Source organism: Mauremys mutica, chromosome 6 (assembly GCF_020497125.1).
Source record: "Mauremys mutica isolate MM-2020 ecotype Southern chromosome 6, ASM2049712v1, whole genome shotgun sequence".
Classification (NCBI taxonomy): domain Eukaryota; kingdom Metazoa; phylum Chordata; order Testudines; family Geoemydidae; genus Mauremys; species Mauremys mutica.
In genome coordinates, this window is record NC_059077.1 from 90877340 (window position 1) to 90891058 (window position 13719).

General features: G+C 39.6%; 1 protein-coding gene across 3 annotated transcripts in view; it reads left to right on the top strand.

Annotated features, from left to right (window-relative positions):
* The window catches only part of PIP5K1B (phosphatidylinositol-4-phosphate 5-kinase type 1 beta), a 153467-nt gene that overhangs the window by 53416 nt on the left and 86332 nt on the right, over positions 1 to 13719 (top strand). The gene's annotated exons all lie outside the window — the stretch shown is intronic.

Here is a 13719-nt window from a genome sequence, read left to right on the forward strand (position 1 = left end):
CGGGGCAGAGAGGGGATACACTGGTGGAAGCTGGTATAGAAGCCAAAGTGAACCTGGCCCTCTCTGTTTGTGTAACACTGAATGGGTTAGGTAAATAAATCTAGCCCAGAATATTAAAATTAAGGTCAACATTTTCACAAGTGACCTCTAGCTTTGAGTGCTTGTTTTCTTTAAGGGTGTTGACCACTCTCAGCTCCCAACGACATCACTTGCAGTTATGGGTGCTCAGCACTTCCAAAAGCAGGGCCCACGTTTTCTCAAATTGGGCACCCAGAATCAACAAACACTCTTAAAAATGTAAATGTAGACATTTTCAAAGAATGGTGAAAATGAACAAATATCTCAGATGCCCTCTTACCCAGCTTAGCAGTGTTCAGGATGCTCTGATTAAAACTGGGCAAGAAAATAATTTTAGTAACTTTTAATTTTCTGCCGAGCTGCCCAGCAATGATCACCACCATTCATAAAACAGTTAAAAGAAATCTATTTGCAACCCTCTTTTGAACAGCGCAGCATATCAGAAAGTGAAATTGATATGAAAAGGAGAACAATGTTGCAATTGTTTTGATGTAGGAATTGCAACGAAAGAAAGTTGCAGTGCAATTACATGTTCAATATAAAAATATTACTCATTGTAAAGAGTAGCCACCATCGTTTCATTGAGTTCTGTTGATGTGATTCTAAGGGGCAGGAAAGAGGGATGGCTCAAGGACAGGGAATAGAACTGTGTTAACACATTAGCTTTCTGAGATGAGGAGAGGGCAGATATAGCCTCTTGCTACTGCTGACCTTTAACCTTTGTAGCTGCCCCTATATCTTTGCCACTAAACTTTTGTACCTTTCCTGACCCACCACTCCCTGCAGCTTCCCATAACTGCATCTATTAGATAAGAGTAAATGTTTTCTTCCTTCCCACTCTTAAGCAATAGATTGTTTTATTGCAATTAGAATTAGGTTTGGCCTGCAGGTCTGGAAGTCATATTTGCTGCCAACACAGCAGATGTGCCACAATAATAACAAAGGTGATCTTGTTCTCCAGAGAGGAAAAGTCAGGTATTAGTGTCCACCTACCCAGCAGTACCAAGGTCAGAGAAAGGAGTTTATGAGGGACTGCAGTCTCAGATCTAAGAGTACCACAAACAACAGGTGGGTATCCTTGCTGGTAGTCCGAGTGCAGTCTGAAATCAGGGATACTAGAATGCAGCCACTCAAAGTTACAAATGGTGGTGAAACAGTAGGCTTATGCAGCTTAGGCCTTTTAAAAATAATGGAGAGATTTATTTTTGAGTAGTTATGTTACAACAGTGAGATGAGATGAAAAATGTCTAAGTGTGACTGCCTCAAAAATGACCAGCAAAGTCAAGGAATTTATCCCAACACCCACCCCCCAGCAAAGAACAATTAAAATGGGTGCTGTATCAATGGCACAGCACCCACCCAGAGCTGGATGTCCTCTTAGTAGCAGCAGTGAATGTAAAGTTAACTGGACACAACAAGTACCTAACACAATAATAAAAATAAAATTATCACTGCTCTAACATCTTTTGAAAGGTGACGAGGAAAGGAAATATCACTATGCGACATGCTGTAACCTTAGGTGGTTTGACTTAAGTTTCAAGGCTGTTTTTATTTCATGAGAATGGGAAAGGTGTTTGCATGGGATTGGAAAAGGTCCTGTGTGTAGATTGTTGTTACTTGTAAGTAAGTATGACTGAAGAACAAATGCTTCCTTGTAGTCAAAAATTCCTAGAGCATGAACGTGACTCAAAGCTGACTCGAATCATTTTGAGGTTTTTTTTTTTATTTTTTTAAAAGGAAATTTCTAGTATTTCATTAAAATTAGTGGGAGTCCTGCCTGCAAAACGACTGTCTTTTACCTTTAGTCCCTTTTTCAGATTTATCATTGTGCAGTGGTGATATAATTTAAACTAATTACACTGACAATTAAAAATTATATACCAAGAACCTTCATGAAAATCATCCTTCAGTTAGGGACTTCTGTCATTTAAGAGTTGTACCTATGTCATGCGAGCCCCAGAGAGGGAAGTAATTTAACAGACACTGCAGTGGGGAGTGTAATTTAATAGACACTAGGGCAGTGGTCCCCAATGCAGTGCCCACGGGCACCGTGGCGCCCGCCGGGGCATCTGTGTGCGCCCGTGTACTGTCCAGTGGATGAGCATATGCCAAAATGCCACCGAGAAGCAGCGTCATCCAGAGGCATCGCCACCGAAATGCCGCTGATTTTCGGCGGCAACACCCCTGGATGACATTGCTTCTCGGCAGCGACACTTATTGACATTGCCGCTTCTCGGTGGCATTTCAGTGGATGCTCATCCACCAGCCACGGTCCTCGGTGGCTTGTCGTGCGGCACCCACCAGACGAAAAAGGTTGGGGACCACTGCACCAGGGTTTCTAAAGGAAGATGTACTGAATATAGTTGAATAGTGTTAAGAATTATTATAAACCTGCTGGAATTGTGGAGATAAGAGTAGCAAATGTAAACAAAACAGCAATACAACAGCCAGGGGAAGCAGGCTACTAGCACCAAGCAGGCAGGGAGCAGGAGAGAAGGATGGGTTGCTTGTGGCATACAGGATAGGGGTGTTATGGGATACAGAATCAGCCCATTTGACTAAATCCCCACAAGCAGCAACATAGGGGAGTGGGGCAACAGCAGTGGTAGAAGGGAGTGGGCCACTGGAAGTCTCCTTACCGGAGTCATGCTGCAGGACAGAACAAGTCACTGAAAGTTTTCCTATAAATATTCTTGCCCTTGGGCAAGAAACAGTGAGTGGTGGAAAGGCCCAGCTTTGGGCTCTTAACTATCCCTACCATTCCTTACTGCACTAATAAAGAGCAAGGTGGTTATTAGTATTTAATAATAATAGTATTACAGCACTTAAAGGTCCTAAACAAGATCTTGGCTCCACTGTGTTAGGTGCTGTGTATCGACATAGTAAGTCCCTATCCTGAAGAGTTCATAGTCTAAATAGACAAAGCGGACAAGGGTTGGAAAAAAGCAAGTATTCTCGTGTGTGTGTGTATGAGAAACAGAGGCATAGAGAGAGTAGTTATTTTTTATCACACACTAGCATGCTAGGTGCTACACAGGTGAACCAGAAGACATGTCCTTTACCCAGAGAGTTTATAATCTCACTCATTTTGTCATATCTAAAACTGAGCGACACAAAAGGAAGGGGATTGGGTGAATAAGGGCGATAATTATATCAATGTGGTTGTGCAGTTACTCTGTTCAGGCATGTGGTTCAATTATGGTCCCCAAACTTTATTTAATATATATAATTGGTACCATGACTTGCTTATTTGGGTCATTGCAGAAAATGACCTGTGGATACAAATTAAATGAAGAAAGAATAGTGTACACTGCAAAGAAAATCCTGTGGCACAGTCACAGAGCCCAGATCAATTGATTCAGGCTTGCAGGACTCGGGCTGCGAGGCTTAAAAATAACAGTATAGATGTTCTGGCTTGGGCTGGAGCTGACCTTTGAAACCCAGTGAGGGGCGGGGAGGGTCTCCGTGCTTGGACTACAGCCTGAGCCTGAATGTCTACACTGCTATTTTTAGCCCTGCAGCCCAAGATAGAAGAATCTCAGTCAGTTGACCTGGGCTCTGAAGCTTGGTGCTGCGGGTTTTTCTTTGCAGTGTAGACATACCCATAGTGGACCAGGGTAGAGGGGGAATTTCGTTCAATTGTGATCATTTACAGCACTGGCAGAGTGTAGAAGGAGGGGAGCAACCCGCTAAGAGATTAGTTTGGATCTTGGGGCTTATTTCAGCTATTGAACTCTTTACTTTTTAAAAAAGGAGGGGAAAAAAAAGATTGAATTCAGCATCTTCTATGATGCTTCTATCCTATTTATCACTTATTTGCTTATGGTGATATCCTATTAACATGTATAACTCTGTTAAATAAAACAGATTGTCTATAGGCAATCTAAATAAAATGAAATTGAGTCTATTCCCAATGCCCTACTCATTTCTTCTCCTTCAGTTCTCCCTTCAGTCTTTGTGCAGAACATCTGCTATGTCAATGTCCCCTTCACATAGTAAGGGGGGCATGTGGCCTTTTGATGTGCCTGCAGTCCAGATCTGGGTCTATTACTATTTTAAATGATTTATCTTCATAGTTATCTGAAATATTTTATTCTATAGTGTCTTGTGCTCAGGGCCAATCTTTCACCATTATATCAATGGGAGTTTTTGCCATTAACTTACATGGCAGCAGGTAACAGCCTTCAAATTCTTATGGAAATAATTTAGCAACAAGCAATGCCTTCTCCGATAACTATAGAATCTAAATTTGTCAACCATAATTTTTTTCTTTTTTTATGAAGGCCGTCTTTTCTGTAACCTTGCAGCCAGCTCACAAGGTCACTAACAAAACTTGTTGAAATGAAGCCATTTAATAATTTCCTCTATATAAAATGTTAGGCAGCATAAATATATAGTGGTGAGTTCCACAGATCCAGCTTAAAATAGAAAACTCTGTGTCTGTAGCCAGCATAATATCATTAAAATCTTAGTTATTACATTCACAGGATCATGTGGTGACTTAAATACCCCATTTGAAAGGATTTAAGGTCTTGTTTATTGTATTATTCAGAAACTGCTTGCATGTCAGCTAGTTACAGGATTTCAGCTCATGGTGAGGTAGACAGAAGTCTATTTACTATGTGTTGAGGTAGTAATACACCTAGCAATATATCAAGTCTGAGAATATTTTCACTAGGGAGAAAGTAACTATAGGTACAAAGCTGACCGAGTACCTGTATGATATTGTGGCTTTATTCTATAGCCTTTTGTCAGGGCTTGTTGCTGTTTTTAGCATCCAAGTAACAGGTTTCTCCTACACACACTTTCAGTGTAAGCATTTATAAAGAAAACTGCATACTTTTTTTTAAAATTTAAAATCAATATATGTACCAAAAAAAAAAAGAGGGATACAAGTACATCCTAGGATGAAAACCAAGTTATTTGAGGGCTTCTGATTTCAAATGTTAGCCAGTAAACAAACCAACCAACCCCAATACATACTGTGTGTGTGTGTGTGTGTGTGTGTGTGTGTGTGTGTGTGTGTTTATCCACAAAACCCTGGAAAAACAAGTGTAATGGATACATGTATAAAAGGCTTGTCTACATGGAGCAATTATGAGGATTATAGGGGTGTGATTTCTAAAGTACATTAATGTGTTGTGCATGAATTGGTCCTTTTGGTGTGCACAAAGGTTCCCTAGAGCGCTTTAACATAGTGAAACACTATTATGTTCAAGTACAGTAGAGGACTTTAGGAACAGATTATAATATACATTATATACAAAGAGAAAAACATTGGTGGGTTGTTTTTTTTTGACATCTACATAAAACTCATATTGCTAAAAATAACGCCTCCAAAATGAAATTATAGTAAACCCTGAAAAATGGAAGCCCTGGTTATTTACAGGAGGGTGCTAGTGGCAGGAGGTGAAGGAAGGGGAGTTACGTTTCAAGTTTGTGCGTGGGGACGCCAGGGAAGGGTGACCTTAAACTTCATAACTTGTTGATTCCAGTCAAAGATATCTGGATGGATCACAGTGTGCAATGATAAAACTTAAAACTTGAGAAAAATGACTTCACCGTAGCATCCTCTAATATTACTATTTTCACAATTTGCTAATCTACAAACTGAACACATTGATCTTCTAAAGGGCTTAGTTGGGCACAGTCCTATGCTCAGTGCAGAAGTCTGGTGCCATAGTGGGGGCACTGTGGAGCCACATAAACTCTGGATTCTCTCTCTGGGAGGAATTTTTACCTCAAAAGACACAATTCCTCCTGGAATCCCCTCAGCGTGACCGTGGAATGTTGCAGGCCTTCATAGAATGCAACTTTGTCCCCACACTGAACTGGTCCCATTCTGTGTGTCTCTCTCAAAATACGTTAATAAGACAAATATTTAAAATCAACTTGCATCTTAGAATAAACCTTTTGGAGAGTGGGGAGGTGAGAAGATTCTTTTCTACAATTATTTAGGCCCAGATCAGCACCTTTCACAAAATAAGCAGTAGTAGGGGAAAACTTGCATGTAGAGCACCACAACATTTTCATAGCACCTTAACTGTGTGAGGGTGGAGGTTTCATAGATGAAGTTGTCAGGATCTCCAGTGCCAATGTAGAATGGGGATCCAACCACATAAATCTCCAACCAAACAGTGAAGCAGAATTCCCTCCAGCTGGGCTAAAGGTCTCCCTTTTATCCTGATAGCATGCTGGCTCCTGAGTTCTCCTGGCATTTGCATCCTCACTACTGCTGCATGTTTATACCTCTTTCACACACAGTTAAAATCTTAGGCCCTGATCAACAAAGCATTTTTAAGCATGTGTGTGAAGTTGAGTATGTGTTTTAAGTCCCATTGAAGTCATTGGGAATTGTGCATGTGCTTAATTTCAGCAAGCACTTAAGGAAATGTTTACTCAAGGCCCTAGTGAGGGAGTCAGTTTTCTGAATAGTTGGATGCTATCTTCTCCTTCCCCCAGTTTAAATTTAAAAAAAAAAAAAGCAGGCTGTGAGAATGTTTCCTGGCTTTACACAAACACCCGCTCTGCCTCTGAATACTGGGGAAAGAGGCATGCCACTTCTGTTCTGCTCTTTCTGCTGGCTTCTAGGCTTTTTTCTGATCCCTTTCTCCTCTTCGTACTGCAGCAGGGAAGGGGAACATCTGTCCCATTTATTTATTTTCTTTGCAAAAGCCTCAAACTGAAACAACTTCAAAAATTCCAGAGTTGGTCTTCTCATTTGCAGAGACTGTACTAGAGCCTGAAAGAGGAGTGGCTCTTGGCATTGTGGTTTTCCTCCTGTACAATACAGTAGGTGCCATTTAAAAAAAGATTCTCTCACCTTCTTTTTACCAGTACGATACTACCAGATCTAGTAATATCTTAACTACCAGTAAAAAAGATGAGAACTCTTTTAACTGTGCCACTCTATATAAGTATAGAAAGGCCCAGGAGCGCTGCCCTAGGCGGCAGAAAGTCCCACCCCCAAAATACCACCCCCGACAGAGGCTGAGGAAGGTCCCGCCCCCGAAATACTGCTGACGACCGGGGCGGCCGAAGATCCGGCTGCCGCGGTCACTGCCCCCCAAATGTTAGCACCCTAGGCAACTGCCTAGGTCGCCTAATAGGTTGCGCCGGCCCTGGAAAGGCCTTGTATGTGGTAACTATCTTCAATTTAATTAATGTAGAAAAAGCACCTATATTTTAAGTACATTTGTACATTTTATATTTCATCTAGAAAAGCTACAAATCTCCTTAGAAGTTTTATCTGTAATATATTTTTACTTGTAAACATGGAGACACAAATATATATCATATTATATTATTTTTTTCTAAAGTACATTGCCTTCCACGAGGTTCAGAGCAGTCTTTTTCCTTGCCAAAAAAAAAATATTTTAAATTTCTGTTGATCAGATCATTTTGTTTCTAAAAGGCCAGATGAGTGGTTGATCAAGCATTAAACATTGGGGGCCAAAAATCTGCTTTTTGTGCAGTGGCATGATATGCAATCCAACTGAAGTCACAGGAGTTGTGTATGCATAGCTGAGAGCAGATTTTGGCCCAGATGGTGCTATTTAACAACGTTTTAATTATGCAACTGGGCAGAAGTATGGGTTGGACAGTATGTAGCAACACAATGTCCAGAAATATTAGCATGCATGAGTCTCAGTAGGAGTGGCCAACAGTTCATGTAAATGTGATTCAGATATGTGCAGAGGAAAATGAGTTGAGTATTATGGTGGGATCTACAATCATTTTCAATAGCAGACACAAAACTTATGTCTTAGTGTCGAACATGAGACAAGAAGCCAATTGGTTTCATAGCATAAGGTTAATGAAACATACATATCCATGTTGATCATGCTGATTGTTCTCATGCTGCTGTTACTAGTACTCTAAAATATTCTGATTCCCAGTTATGTGATCTTGAATCATTGTGCAGTTATGCTTGATGGAGGGGCTAAGGGATATCTTATGAACCTTCACATGAGGCTAAAATGAAGAAAAATCAGTTTCAGTCTCTAAAAGGAGAGAACTCTTCATACTGAAGGTCCCTGAACTTTATTGCTAACTCTACTGCACTGGAGTGTTGAAAGGGCATTTAAAAATATACCAGACATGGTCTGAAACTTGATCTTGTACTGTATTGCTGCCCTGGAATACTATAAAAGGGAACCATGAGTGTAGAGAAAATGCAAGTGAGTGGAATTTTCCCACAGACTGTAAGGAATTTTAATGTCCAATAAATATATTGTTGCAGTAGTAAGATAGGGGAGCTAAGGCTTTTTCTACACTAGCACTTTTGTTGACAAAACTTTTGTCGGTCCGGGGTGTGGGAAAAAAACACACAGCTATTGCTGCTCATTGGTGATGTCTTAATTATGCTAGCCGGAGAGAACTCTTCCACTGGCATAGACCAGCTACACAGGAGACCTTGTACCACTGCAGCTATGCTGCTGTAAGGTCCGTAGTGTAGGCGTGGCCTAAGTTTGTCATCTTCCCTTGTGCTTCCCCCACCCCGGATTGCACTCTTAAGAACAAAACAGGGTGGATTTGATTTAAATCACTAGTCAGGAATACTCGATTTAATCATGGATTTCTACATAAAAGTGCATTCTTGTTAGTTGTTATAACCTTAATACATATTCTTCACAACTCAGAGATAGATGTAGGTTTCATTTTTAGAAGGCACACACTATACATTTTTAAAGCGACTTATTTCGAAAACTTTTCAGATTAGTTTTGCAGCTATATCAGAAAATTAATAATTGTTTGGTTATTTCATTTACCAAAGGTATTCAAAGCAGATAGTTCACCTCCCAATGACTTCATAAATATCTCCAGTTCAACAGGTTACTCATTAATATTTGGAGGATTTTCTTGCCCATCCTGTATTAGGAGGAGAACATCACCAGACAGGCATTTAAATTGTTTTATTTAACTAAAACAACATTATTATGTATTCTGGATTTTTTTCTTCAACAGCAAACATAATATTTTAACAAAACAAGCATATGAATTTTTGAATTTAATTAAACATTCAGGTTTTTTAAAATCAGGTTTGTTTTTGTTAAAATTGTTTTAACTAAAATAGTTAAATTAAATATTAAAAAAAAAATTTAATCGACTATGTCAGCCAGGTCAACATGAGAAACTTAAAATATTGGCTTCTGCAGCTAACTCAGTCATCTTCACCTTCATTTTCCTGTTTGTTCATAATCTGGAAAAGAAAAACCAGCTTTCCTGCTTTTTCAGGTCCCAAACGATTTCTCAGTTTGGAATGAATTAGTCCAAAGGAAGAAAGTATTCTTTCACTGGCAGAAGAAGCTACTGCTGTTAAAAGTGAGATTACCACTTCAACAGTCTCTGAATCCAAGTGCTTAAGTGACTTCCACCAGTTCACTGGTGTGACTTTCTTTAAAACATAATCAGCAAACATATATTTCTTGAATGGTTCACCCTTAGCTCTGAAGTTTATTATAGTTGGCATTATGAAGGGATGATTGCTGGATGTACATGTCATAGCCAACTCCTCTTCTTCAGCAGTTAAGGTTGGACCCTGATACCAAGTATTGAGAATATTTGCAAGAAAATGAGCTGGAGATGGTGCTTGTCCCGTTTGGTTTTTTTAATGCTTGTAATTTAACTCTGTCATTGCATATTTCTCTTTAAGATCCCACTTAGTTCCTTCCAAATTTAAACAGCATCAGCAATAAAACAGCTATTTCCCTGCATTTTGTTCAAGGCTACAGAAATAGGCTTCAGGGTAATCAGATGTGTTCAACATTTCTCTTAAGCCCAATGTTGAGAACTTTAGCTGTGACAGTGCCGTCTATTTTTTTCATGATTTTGTTCACAAACTGTCATCAGATTAGGCCAGTTCTTGATGTAGCGCTCAGAACAGTCCACTACTGAGTTCCATCGCACGTCTTGTGGGAGAGTTAGTTTGGTTCCTCCCACTTTTTTTCAGAGCAGCTGCGGCAAAGTGGTTGTTACGGAAGTATTTTGCAATTTCAACAACATTAGCCTTTATTTCTGGAACACTGAAGTCTTTGGCTAGGAGGGTGCATCAAATGGGCACTGCAACTGTATGTTATTAGCTTGGGACTCTTTTTACTCTCTCCTAAATTTCTTCTCATCTTGGATACATTTGCAGCATTGCCTGTGACCAAGCTGCGTACTAGACATTTGAATTTTTTTTCACAGTTTGTTATAGCTTTTACTGCTACTACTTGTAAGCATTCTGCTGTGTGTGCATTTCCTGATGTATCAATTGTTTCTGTAAGGAAGACATGCCCTTCTCTTGTGTCACAAGCACATACAACAAGATCATTGTGGATATTGCTCCATCCATCAAGACTCAGGTTAACAATTTTACCCTCTAAACCTTTTGCTCGCTGCTCAATTTCTCGTTCGTACGCTTTATCCAGAAATTTGCCTGTGACATCTGCTTGGTTGGATGGACTGTATCCTGGTCTTAATGACTGAATCATGTTAATAAAGTGTGGGTTCTCAATCGTACGGAAAGGAGAGTTTGTTGCATAAACAAACCGGATATTTTTTTCGTCCATTACCTGTTTTTGTATTCTGCTGGTTCTTATCACAAATTTATCTACAGTTGTTTCTGGATTATGGAGATTTTTTTTTCTTTTTGCTACAGGTGATATACTGTATGTAACATACATGATGTGACTGAAACACTATGATTGGCAGATAACTCTGAAACTATAGAAAATTGATGGTGATCTTGAGGTGGATAGTCTTCAGAATCCTTTATGTTGAGGGTGGATTCTCCTAAACAAAAATAAGGCAATGCAGTTACTTAAATATTATTACCATATTGCTCATTTAGTATTACTCATTGAATTCACTGACATTCAGTACTACTTTAAAGGTGAAATTGTAAGAGGAAGATATGCCTATTTCAGCTATTTATTTTTTATCACAACTGCATCTAAAATGATAGTACCATAGAGTAACAACTATATTTTTTGCTCAAACATGAGAATTCAAGACTAGTCCAGAAGGAAGACAGGCAATCCTTAAGAAAGAAGTATGTAATAAAAAAGTTTACCAACCTGAAGATCCTGCATGTTCAGACATGTTCCTTTCATCATCTTCAGCACTGCTTCCTCCTGAGAAGGACACTTCTCATGATGTTGTTTCATTCTGGCAACCAGGCCCTGCATTTCTTTGTTGCACTGTTTGCATTGTCCATGCATGCCTGTCTTACCCACACATAGAGGAACTTCATTAAAATATTCCCAAACTGGGTCTCTTATGGCCTGCTGCCATTATAGGTTTTCCCTTCTAGTGAGAGAATGGTATGGTAGATCTCAAATCAATGAAAGCTACGCTCAGAAAGACCTCAAGACTTCTGGAATATGTTGCTCAAACAGTTTCACTTTTGTTTCTACTGCCGTCCCTCCCTTCTCACATTTATCTCCAGACTTCTTCTCCTTGTCAGATCTATTCCACTCCCAACAATCTTCTATTCATTGAACGTTTTGAAACTTTGCACTTTTAGAGAGAGGTAAATGATTGACTCTGTGTACACAAATTTGCAAAGGGACAATAGGGTTGAGGTCTGTTATTGCTCACCTTTTATTTATTTATTTATTTATTTATTTATTTACGTTTTTGCTGTTAACAAGCATATTATCTCTGGAGACATAAATTTACAGTTGAGAACTGCAAAACTAAGCATCTTTGATGGTATCTTCTAGACTGAACACTGAGTCCCATTGGGTTTATAGAAAGATTTAACCTACATAATCTATACAGAAGCCCATAAAATTGGGTCCCTAATCCATGAACTATTGGAACTCATTTACAAAACTTTTCTTAAACTTTATATGAATATATTATCTTGTATTATAGAATTAGAATTTATAATCCCTATGCCATGATGAAATATCTTTGAGCTATAATGTATCTTAATTAAAACTATCTTTAGATAGGTTTTTCCTCAAAAATCATTTTATCAAAAAAATCCAATTTAAATAATTTTTTTATCATTGATTTTTATCCACCCTGGAACAAAATAAAATATTTTAAACTGGAACAAATGTTTTCCTGTAGTGAAAGACTCCAACATTTTTTTTTTTTAAATACACGTTATTTTGTCATCTGATGCAACTCTAAATACTGTATTGACTCTCTCCATTAAGGGCACGCTTGGGCCACCCTGCTTTAGGAATTTGGACTAAAGAGTATGCCAGTGGCTCTACTGTCTGTGAGCCACCAGTGGTCCAGGGAATGCTGGCTGGGAACATGGTGCTGGCTCTCCTCTTTGCTTCCTGCTGCTATAAATTGTATTAAAATAAACCAAAAACCCAATAAATACTTTCCCGGCATTACTTCTTTATGTCAACAATTGCTGTGATTGCTATGGGGATGGGGATTGATTGTACTGACCAACTCTGCTCCCGATGGCAATCATGAATGGAAGTGGAGGTGATCTAGAAAATAATCTTTCTTTAAGATGTAGTCCACGGTATGAAAAAAAGCTTAAGAACTTCTGCACTACAAGGCTATACATGGTAACTTGTGCCCACTTGGAGAAACCTTCAGGAACAGCTCATGTTCCTGCCCAACTGTGATGGCAAGGTTAATGTCCTCTTAGGTTCCCTGTTGCTTTTCCACCTGACTTGTCTGTAATCCTCTGTCAATAAGTTGCAGTTCCTCGTTATTTGCCATATTTTCAGTCTCCATCCCTCTTTCCAGCCGTGTACTAGATGGATGTCCAGTTTTGTACCAAGAATCTGTCTGCATGAATACCATCTTAAATGAAGCGACATAATTAGTGCTTATGCAGGGCATTAATCATTCATGAATCAAGGCATTTCAGGGAAAGAGAAATGGGAATCTTCTTAACAACCCACAAGCCAAAACTTTTTATAGTAGAAGTAGCACTTTAAGAAGGACTCTGTTGTTTTGTTCCACCAAATGACCTGTTTATGAATTGTTATGCAAGTGCAAGGTCTGCCTGGTGTGTAGTGTTAATTATTTAAAATAAGTACACATCGCTACATCATTTCACATTTAAAAATAAACATTCACCATAGCACATGCACTCCTGAGAACTAAAGATCTAGTACAATGTTTCTCAAACTGGGGCTGCTGCTTGGTAGGGAAAGCCCCTGGCGGGCCGGGCCAATTTGTCTACCTGCCCCGTCCGCAGGTCCGGCCGATCGCAGCTCCCACTGGCCGCGGTTCGCTGCTCCAGGCCAATGGGAGCCACTGGAAGTGGTGGCCAGTACATCCCTCGGCCCATGCGCTTCTAGCAGCCCGCATTGGCCTGCAGCGGCTACACAAGCGGCGGCTCCAGTTTGAGAAACACTCATCTAGTATCTGATACTGGAGCCCTTCCTACTGTAATTCCCAGTTAGTTCAGTTAAATTGTGCTGGTTCAGATGCTTTCATCTGCAGTGAGAATTTGACATTTTGCTCAGCTGTCTTTCACTGTAATTATCTTCTTGTTTGTTTAAAAAAAAATTGAAACCTGAAAGTCATGCACATAGCTGGGGTCTATGTAACCTTGTGTTCCTGTCCCCATCTTTTGTCCTGTTTTTGAGAAGCTATGCAGGGCAGGGACTCTCACTCTGACCCCAGTCCTACCACCCTTACTCCACAATCAGGACTGCCATTACTGTGTAA